Here is a 10,583-nt window from a genome sequence, read left to right as displayed (position 1 = left end):
CATAACATACTCTTGGCAGACTGGAAGGCAGAGCCAGGCCGAGCCGGGCACTGCGAGGCATGAAAGTAAGTGAAGGGATCAGGGATACAGGTGGGGGCTGTATCGCTTCTCGGAGAGGGTTCAGGAGACAGGAGCTGAATCTGAGTCCGGGCCCTTTTGAGGCCTAGAAACGGGGACAATTCAATGAATTAACGTGCACACTGTGAAACGTGGCAACGTAGCTTTACATGGGCCTAATATTCGTTGTATTCACGAAGAACTGAAAACTGGCATACTAGAGATGGACACAACTGTAATTGCGTCTTTAATCGAACAGAGGGGAATACATGCATATCGATCATGCACATATAACATAACATGGGGAACACGTAGGCACATATAACATGGCAAAATTTACTTTTCCACATAACACTTATAGAACCTGACCAGACTTGCGCAGTACCAGGATGAAAAATCGGGGACAGCCTAATCACTATTCGGGATTCGATTAGCAGAGCCCTAGAGGAAGGGAACCCATTAGGTGTGCTGTCATTGGACCTACAAAAAGCCCTTGACAGCGTATCACATGACTACTTGTTTAAAGTCCTATCCAAAATGGGTTTCCCCACATCATTCACCCAGATGATTAAAATGCTCTATGCCAACGCAACCAGCAGAATTATAGTTAATGATGCACTCACAGAAGAGGTGCACATCAAATCAGGAGTACGCCAAGGGTGCCCCTTTCACCAGCACTCTTCGTATGTGCACTAGAAGCATTACTTTGTATGCTGAGGAAAGACAAAATAATTAAAGGTATCTTTGTACCAGGAGCGAATGGAAAGAAGGCCAAATGCATCGCATATATAGGCGACGTCCGAGTGCTGTGTCCAGATCCTGTGGCGGTCAGAAGAGGTCTGTTGCACACCAAACTCTTTGCCAAAGCATCAGGGTTGACCCTCAACACAGAAAAGGGTACATGCCTCACCATTGGGAACTGGAACCACCTAGCCAAAGTAGAGGTTAAAGTAACAAAGCAACCCACCAAAATCCTGGAATAATCTTTTCACAGGATCCAGAAGGGAAAGAAAACTGGCCACCCGTCCATCAAAAGATAAACCAAAAGTTAGGACTCTGGAAGACTAGATCCTTGACAATGACAGGGAAAATCATGGTAATGAAAGCTTTGATCCTGCCCTTAATCCTTTTCTTTGCAGTGATATACCCCCCGGACAAAACAACACTCAGACTTCTGCAAAAAAGTTTATATACCTTTTTCTGGAACTCCAAAATGGAGAAACTTAAAAGAACTATTGTATTCAAACACCCAAAAAAATGGAGGAAAAAACATGCCAAACCTATATATGTACATTTTCACAGCATACTTTTGCCTCTGCCTAAGAGCAATACGTGAAGGCAGAAATGTGGCAGCAAACTTTGTAAGCTATGGTGCTGGGGACATCTACAAATTTAAGATTCTACAAAGGAACAATGCAATCCCAGTTGCCTTTTTCCCCCACAAACTCTACGCCTGCCTAGAACCCTTCATTACGATGCTGCAGCAACTGGAGGTTGACAAAGACTGCTTTGAAGCAAGAACCTTGCTAAAAAAAGAACTGGAACATTTGGAGAAGATGGAGATGGTGAACAACCTACCAGAGAAACTCTCCATTTGAGTGTGGCAAAAAACCAACCACACAGACATTACAAACGCACAAAAAGACATCGCATGGCTGGCGCTCACCAACGCATTGCCAGTGAAAGCCTTCCAACACCGAAGAGGACTGGCAAACTCAGCAACATGCCCAAGACCAGACTGCCCGGTGGAAGAAACAACCATGCATTTTCTATGGAACTGCTGTTTTGCTCAAAAGTTTTGGGAAAAATTAAAAATGTTGATTAAAGAAATAACCACAATACAAACACTAAAATATGAAAGAGTACTATATTGTATAGGGAGCCCACTGTAAAAAAATAAAGACAGAACTCTATGGAGGATACTTAGGTGTGCTAAAGAAAATCTATGGGTAGCCAGAAACCTGCTTTTATTTAAACGTAAAGAACTGGAGGTAAAAGATGTCATCCATATGTGCCTAGACAAAATCAAGGTGTTCTACTATGTAGACAGCAGGGAAAAGAAAAAGCGGAAAAAATATGGAAACAGAAAAAATGGGCAGACTGGGTTTCCTAAACATAGCCTCACTTCAGCATAAAAGTGAGTGCTCTATGGATACAATCTTGATGGAAAACCGGTAGGTTGGTGCCTGTGTGCACCCCCTACTCAGGTTCAAATGTACACCACCCTATGGGATTGGTTAATATGTATCTCTGAAAATTTATATAAATAAAGTATATTTTTACAAACAAAAAAAAAAAGATCTATTCTTATCAGTTTAATATCTGATACGTCCTCTATCTGGGGACCATATATTAAATTGATTTTTGGAACACGGAGATGGAATAGGAACTTGCTCTGTCGCACTCCACGCATCAACCTGGTATTGCAGTACCTCCAGGAATGGTGCACTTCCCCACCCGGGGAAAACAATGCTGTTGAAAAATAGACGAGAAAACGAAAGTAGCGCTTCACTACCAAACCCTGTAAAGTAGCGCTATTGTGTTTGTGTGTGAATAAAAGCAAACTGGTCACCGTGTCTTGCCTTATTTATGTATTTGACTTATTTGCCACTTTGCGGCACCGGGCCGTGCGTTATTTATTTTTCGCATTTAAAAAAAAAAAAAATTCTTTCTTTTTTTTCCCCTTCTCCATCCAGACGCTGCACTTTGAAAAGAGACAAATGTCGGAAAATGACTGTTTTTCCAGCAGCAGAGGTTCATTGGTTTTGGATCCATTTTACTGGGGAACGAATGGAAGAAGGTTCCCAGCAAGTCAGTAGGATGGAGGGAGGGAGGGAGGGAGGCAGGCAGGCTGAGAAGTGGACACTGCCCGTAGCTTCTCTGAGCAAGAAGAAAATGGGCTCCTGGGGGTGACACGTGCAGTGTGTTCACCCCCGGGAAGGTTCGGGCAAATGGTAAGCCCCGGCCGCTCTGGTGACGCGCCGCTGATTAGACAGCTGGCACACGTCAAGGGAGGCTGCTCGAGCGTCGTTTCTCGCCTGAGGCAAATTCCTCAGAGGCAGAGACGGCGTTTTTTTCGTGCAGGCAGAGGACCTTCTAGTGCCAGGTACATTAGCTCAGGCGTGAGTAGGCTTGGAGAAAACAGAGCGCCAGGCAGCACGAGGTGTGTCTGCAGCAGTGGCTGCCTGTCATTCCTGCGACAGCTCGCCGGTGGCCTCAGTTCAAGGTGAGCTGCCAAGTGCAATACATTTATCTAATAGTGATGTGGGTGGCCAGCAGTGTTCTGTTTTGAGGTCTCTGCCTGCTACTATAAATTTACCACAGAAGGGGAAGAAAGGGAGGCCTGCTGTGGGTAAAATAAAAAATGTCCCTATTAAAAAAGCAAAGGCTGTGGTTAAAAACGGCAAAATGCCAAAGCAGGTGCTTTTTAAGAAGGTTTTTGCTGAGCAGAGGGCTCCACTTAGTGGACATTGTACGACTAGTCTCGGCTTGGCTCCTATTTCCACTAATGTTTCAAAGAAAGTTGATATTTTTGGCACACTTAAAGCGTTCGACTCTATTTTATCTCCTGTTTCAGCTCAGGACAGGGGTTTATCACCAATGATAACAAGTGCGCGAGGGGGATTTCATGGTGGAGCAGGAGGCTTCATCGCGAATGTCTGCACAGGAGCGGTCAGGACACACACCTAGAGAAGAGGTTTCTGTAATTCCGCCTGTACAGTCAGTTTCTAGTTATAATGTAAATTTAACTGGAAACAATTTCCCCCCTATGGTTGGGCGGCAGGGCTCTTGCGACGCTCATAGGGGTGAGATCGGGGGGTGGGTTTGGATACCGCAAGACATTGCAGATAAGGGTAGGCTATTGGACTTGCAAGGAGTATGTAGGGATACGGCTGCAAAGTTCAACATTTTACAGTCCAACGAGGGCTCGACACTGCCAAAGAGACCAGAGGGCAGTGATGTTACAGAGAACAGGCTTCAGGCGTTCTGCCCCGTCAGAAGTACGCATCAGAGGAAGGTTCAGGCGACTTTTCCTACTCCTTTGGTCACAAAAAGAACAGCTATCTTCAAGGATGTTGTAAATCTGAAGGACTATGATGGAGGGGTAGGGGACGGGGAGTTACCCGGTGGTAGTGGGACAGTTACCACATTTACAGGGGATGATGATAACGTTTCTATGGAGGAAGGGGAACTGTCCGATTCTATTGACAAGGATGTGTCTCGGTCACATAATTTCGGGGGTGCAAGGGGAGGGGTTACTAAAGATTTGTTTAGTCTTTCTTCTCCTCAGAATTTCCAGTTGGGTAACAACACACCACGACCTCACGGATCAACACAACGCACAGGGGTGAAGCATTTTTTCACAGCAGAAGCTTCAGCTTTGAATAACACAGGTGAGCTTCCTTTTCAAATGGCTAAACACACGAAGATGGTATGGGGTGGGGGTATAGTTGGGGAAGGACAGGTAATTTCTTCACAGGTTAGTGACAAGAGGGGTACTGTATCTGACACAGCGTCACCTTCAACGGTTAAAGAAGCTGACAACACACAGGGCTCTGATTCTAAAAGCGCACACACATTCAAGAGATTACCTTACATGGGGGTTGCTATGCCCTTAGGTGCGCATCTGAGCAAGGCTACAAAGGAGAAGATATGGAATGGGGATTTCATGGATGTTTTTAAACTGCTGCATAGGGAAATTCAAGCAAAAGAGGGTTCTAAGGAGGAGGTTTTGGAATTATCAAGACGGCCAAGGGTTCCTACAAATATAGATTCATGGACTTCTGCCTTTCTAATTTTTGCTAGAGTGTATTGCGAAAAATTTACTGAAAGGGCAGTTTCTCTTTTTAAATACATGGATATTATTAGGAAGGCTGCTAACGAATTTGGGGGTTATGCATTGCTACATTATGACGAAGAATTCAGGGCTCAATTAACGCTGATGCCAGACAAACCTTGGGGGGAGGTGGATAATGAGCTTTGGGTTCAGTGGATGTATCCTCAAAGGCCACCTCCATCTTTACACACGGCCAGTGGGTTAACAGTAGCTTATCGGCCCTTTCAGGTTAGACCTACCCTTGGGGGGGTGGGATCATGGAACAGACAGCTCCCCTTTCTGGCGCTTGCTGGAATTTCAACAAAGGTTACTGCACTAGGAACCCCTGTAAGTACAAACACAAATGTTCTAGATGCGGGGGAAGGCATGCAGTTATGAAATGTTTTGGGGAACAAGGGCAATGGGGTCACGCGTTTCAAAGTAGAGGGAGAGGACTTGGGCCACAGTTTGGTAACAAGGGCTTTTACTCACATCAAAGTGGACATTCTATGTAATTTTTTACAGTTGTACCCAGACTCCCAGAATGCTACCTTACTGTATTGGGGTTTTCGAGAGGGTTTCAGGCTGGGTTACCAAGGTCCGCGACGTCCTAGGTTTGCACAGAATTTGAAATCAGCGCAGAGTTTCCCCCATGTAGTAAGGGCAAAATTGTTATCAGAGGTTGTTGAAGGCCGGATGGCTGGACCCTTTGACCAATGTCCTTTAGACAATTTAATCGTTTCACCAGTGGGGGTGGTACCAAAGAAAGCGGAGGGAGAATACAGAATGATTCAACACTTATCATGGCCGCCAGGCTTTTCGATTAATGATTTCATTGCAAAAGAAGATTCCATGGTGCATTTCGAGTCAGTGGATGCTGCCTTGCTTATGGTCAAAGATATGGGTTTGGGGTCACAGTTAGCGAAGTGCGATATAAAATCCGCTTTCAGATTGTTGCCCATACATCCCTCAGATCTTTCATTACTAGGCATATTTTTTTAAGGAAAATACCATGTTGATAAAACTCCTTCCATGGGTTGTGCCATATCCTGTAAACTTTTTGAAGCGTTTAGCTCTTTTCTGCAGTGGTGTTTCTCCTTTCAAACAGGTCACACAGGTGTTACACACTATTTAGAGGACTTTTTGTTCTTAGGAACAGCCAATTCACAGCAGTGCGCAGCTGCTTTGTCTGATTTCAAACTTTTTGCACACACGCTAGGAGTCCCGTTAGCAGAGGACAAAACTGAAGGCCCATGCAGTTGTATTACTTATTTGGGTATAGAAATTGATACCATTGCAATGCAGGCACGGATGCCCAACAAAAAGGTTTTGGAAATCATTGGCCTTTTGGTACATGCACGTTCCGTGCAGAAGTTGACGTTGACAGAGGCTCAATCTTTGTTGGGTCATCTCAATTTTGCCTGCAAGGTTGTTAGAGCTGGTAGGACTTTTTGCAGAAGGTTGGGTTTCTCGATGTCTGGTTTGAAGCTCCCTCTTCATAGGCTCAGGGTGACTGCACACATGAGGGCTGATTTGGAGGTATGGTCCACGTTTTTGGCAGATTTCAATGGCATCCCCCTTTGGTCACTAGGTGAGGAATTTGTGTGGCAATTACAGCTTTTTTCTGATGCATCTGGGGCCCATGGTTTTGGTCTTTTTTGGGACGGGAAGTGGTGCGCTGAAAGATGGCCTGCAAATTGGTTTGCGCAGAAGAAGAGCATAGCTTTCTTGGAATTTTTTCCCCTCCATGTAGCCCTCAAAGTATGGGGTCCTGCTCTGGCCAACAAGACGGTCTTATTCAATGTGGATAACAAGACAGTGGTGGATCTAGTGAATGGACAGAAGGCTAAAGACAAGCATGTTTTAAATCTATTACAGATATTCATGTTGGGGTGCTTAACATTTAACATTGTCTTTAGGGAGAAACACATTGCAGGCTCATCTAATGACATTGCGGATGCACTATCTCGTTTTCAGTGGGAGAGATTCCGTGGTTTGGGGCCCGGAGCGGACTTGAGAAGGACCCCCTTTCCCTGCGACCTTTGGAGTTTGGGGATCTGACAGCTTATCAGCTCATCGAGAATTCGTTAGCACAAAGCACCAAATTGGCTTACAGAAGAGCATGGCTGGAATTTTTAGGGTCAGGTGCTATTTTCAGAATTTGTACTGGTTTGGGTTGCCAGCAGCGTAGAGATGATGTGGTCCATTTTATTATGCTTAACATTCACAAGAACATTTCCCCTACCACTATTGCTGGAAAATTGGCAGGAGTTGCAGTTTATGGGAAGGCATTTTGGGGATATGAGCCCTCAGCAGGAGAGATGGGAAAACGCATACTTCAAGGATGGGCGAAAGCAAGGAAAAGGGTGGCACGTCATAGGGAGCCCATTTCACTGCAATTGCTAGCTAGAATTCTCACAGTTCTGCCGGATATTTGTTTTTCTGTTTTTGAGTTCCATTTGCTAAAGTAATGCATGGTTTGGCTCTTTTTTGGAGCGTTCAGGGTGTCGGAGCTTTTGGGTTCTGCCACGCAAAATGATCTGAAGGTTTCTGATGTTTCCAGATTTGCTTCTTACATTGAAATTTTTCTAGAACAATCAAAGACCGACCAAACCTGCAAGGGTGCCGTAGTTACTTTACAAGCTATAGGTGGTTTGTTATGCCCTTTACGAGCCTGGTCTGAATTTTTGGAAGTGGGAGGTGCAGTGTCTTTGTTTGTTTTTCGCCATTTCAATGGGTCCCTACTTACAGCACCACAATTGTTGGCAATCTGTAGGAAAGCATTGAAAGTCATCGGTATGAACCCAAAACAATTTGGTACGCATTCCTTTCACATTGGGGCTGCCTCTGAAGCGTCAAGGTGGGATTTTTCTTTTGGGGATATTAAAAAATTGGGGAGATGGTCTTCAGATTGCTTTTTACGTTATGTTAGAAGTTTAGAACATATAAATTAAGTTTGAGAATTTAATTGTTTTTTCTTTGCAGGTTTGCGGTTACAGTGCAAGCAGGTCTGGCTTATCGGTCATTCATTTCTTAAGTGGGCGGCCACGCAAGCGGATAAGCGTCATTTCGGCAGAAATTTAGGTTTCTCTTCTACAGCAGTGGCCCTGTCCTGGCGGGGACAAAGTGGAATGAAGTGGGGTCAATTCTTGCCTTTGATGGGGGAATGTGATCGTAACAATATGCCAGGCATTCTTTTGCTTCACTTAGGAGAGAATGACTTAGTTCAGCTTTCGGGACTCGGGTTATTAATCGAGATGAAGCATGATTTAGAGATTTTTATGAAAAATTGGCCAACAACCATAATCGTATTAACGGCGCTCATGCCTCCGCGCATTTGGAGAGGGGCAGAGAGAACACTGCGGTGGAAAGAGCCCGCAGGAAGGTGAACCGGGAGATGCAGCGTTTCTGCTTCCTTAATAGAATTGCTTGGCTGGTACACGAAGAAGTCACGTCTATGGATTTCTATTTCTTCCGGCATGATGGGGTTCACTTGTCCTTTATGGGAAACAAAATGTATTTACTGAATATAAAAGACATGCTCGCTGGACTTTTATGCATTAACCCATGGTGTTGATTTTTCTTTAGACTGTTACAGCGACAGTAAGCCTTTTGTTTTTTTCCAGGTCATAATGTTGGACAATGTTTTTTAACTCATGCTTAGTTTTTTCTCGTTCACTGATGCACTATTGTTGAGACTTTTCCCACCCGTCCTTCCTTATGCATTCCCTTTTTCTCCCCACCCCCACCCCAACTACCCCTTCACTCTCTTTTTTCCTTCCTTTTTCTGGCACAGGTTATAGTTTTCAAATTTTGCTAATAGGAACAATCCTAGTTTTTATTATGGAGTCTCTTTTTTCATCTGTTTACAGTTGATATGTTTTCAAATGTTATGCCTGTTACAGCAACAGTGTAAAAGGTTTTTTTTCCAGTTTTTTATCGCACTTGTGAGCTTCATCTAATAAAGATTACACTGTTTGGCGACAGCGTTTTTCTTCATATTGTACATACTAGGCAAATTTTTGACTATGGGCTTTGAGGGGGGGGACAGGAAAAACGCCTGTGATGGGGTTTTTCCTGGTGGCAGATTTGGAGGAAAGTAAGACAGGCAGGAAGGGGTTGGGGGCATTAGGATCAGGGTTCGGCAGAGGGAAGCAGGGGAGAGAAGTTGGAGACAACAGGTAGGCAGGAGACTGAGTTAGGCGCTTTGGGAAGGAGGTAGGAGGTACAAGGGGGGGAACTAGTGGTTAGGGGGTCAGGGCTTAGGGGCCTGGGGTGTTAGTTTAAGAAAATGTTGTGTATAATTTGTATGCATTTATTATTCTGCCTACCTGTCCAATAAAGCGTTCTTTTACCCCATTTTGGTGTGAGGCGTGGTTATTGCCCGATGGGCTCCTGGGGGTGACACGCGCAGAGTGTTCACCCCCGGGAAGATTCGGGCAAATGGTACGCCCCGGCCGCTTGGGTGACGCGCCGCTGATTAGACAGCTGGCACACGTCAAGGGAGGCTGCTCGAGCGTCGTTTCTCGCCTGAGGCAAATTCCTCAGAGGCAGAGACGGCGTTTTTTCGTGTTTTTGCCCGCCCTCCCGCCCACTTATGTTATTACTATGCTATGGGTTTGTATATTGATAAGCTTTGCTCATTTATGCCAATGTATATTTATGCATTATGGTGATTGTCGCTTGGACAAGTGGTACATTTGGAGGAAAGTAAGACAGGCAGGAAGGGGTTGGGGGCATTAGGATCAGGTTTCGGCAAAGGGAAGCAGGGGAGAGAAGTTGGAGACAACAGGTAGGCAGGAGACTGAGTTAGGCGCTTTGGGAAGGAGGTAGGAGGTACAAGGGGGGGAACTAGTGGTTAGGGGGTCAGGGCTTAGGGGCTTGGGGTGTTAGTTTAAAAAAATGTTGTGTATAATTTATATGCATTTATTATTCTGCCTACCTGTCCAATAAAGCGGCTTTTACCCCATTTTGGTGTGAGGGGTGGTTATTGCCCGAACACAGAGTCCTTTTCCTTCTCTGCCCGCCTTGAACGTCCAAGGCTTATCTGTAGGCCTTAGGCTGCAGGGGAGCAGTGTCCCCGGCAAGCGAGGGTGAGGGGCCGGCCATTTCAGGTAAGGGAGCTGTCCAGGGCATCCTGGGCTGATTCCCAGCATCCCCTGGCTGCCAGGCTTTCTGGCCAGCGGGCTGGAAGCAGTGCGCAGGAAGGGGCGGGCATGCAAATACTAGAAAGAGGACAACGAGGGTATGCTAAGTGACGCCTAATGAAGCGACAGCCGAGAAGGACTCTGGGAGCCGGGAGAAGGCCCGAGGCCGGTGTCTCCTTTCCACCGGCACATGCTGAGCTCTTGCTGGGAGTCAGAAAAAGAGGCGACAGGGCGGCCAGCGACAGTGCAAGGGAAAACCCCGGTCCGGGTCAGCCAGGTGGATTTCTTCGGGAGGCGTTCATTCTGGCACCATTTTGGTTATCGCTCCCGGCCTATTGGCTAAGATCAGGTATAGACTGATGTGCTAGGGGTGAGAGACGACGCCTGAAACCCTAAAGGGCTGGGCCTGCGTTCTCTGGCTCGTCCGGAGCCAGGCTGCGTCCAGAGGGGTGAAAGGTCGCTACTTAGATTTGCCTTTACCTGTGGGGCTGGGCCTTCGCTTCCTTGCTTGTACGGCTGCGTCACCAGGCGGGGTAGTCACGCGGAGGACGTATTTACAAGCT

At 46.0% G+C, this 10,583-nt stretch overlaps 1 pseudogene; it reads left to right on the top strand.

Moving 5' to 3' along the window:
- Positions 1 to 2,330: 2,330 nt before the first annotated feature.
- On the top strand, positions 2,331 to 2,511 carry LOC144764435 (U2 spliceosomal RNA; annotated as a pseudogene).
- The last annotated feature ends 8,072 nt before the right edge of the window (positions 2,512 to 10,583 follow it).

The sequence above is a fragment of the Lissotriton helveticus genome, chromosome 6 (genome assembly GCF_964261635.1).
Source record: "Lissotriton helveticus chromosome 6, aLisHel1.1, whole genome shotgun sequence".
In the NCBI taxonomy this organism is placed as follows: domain Eukaryota; kingdom Metazoa; phylum Chordata; class Amphibia; order Caudata; family Salamandridae; genus Lissotriton; species Lissotriton helveticus.
The sequence above is the reverse complement of the archived record's forward strand: the minus strand, read 5'-3'. Positions and strand labels throughout refer to the sequence as shown.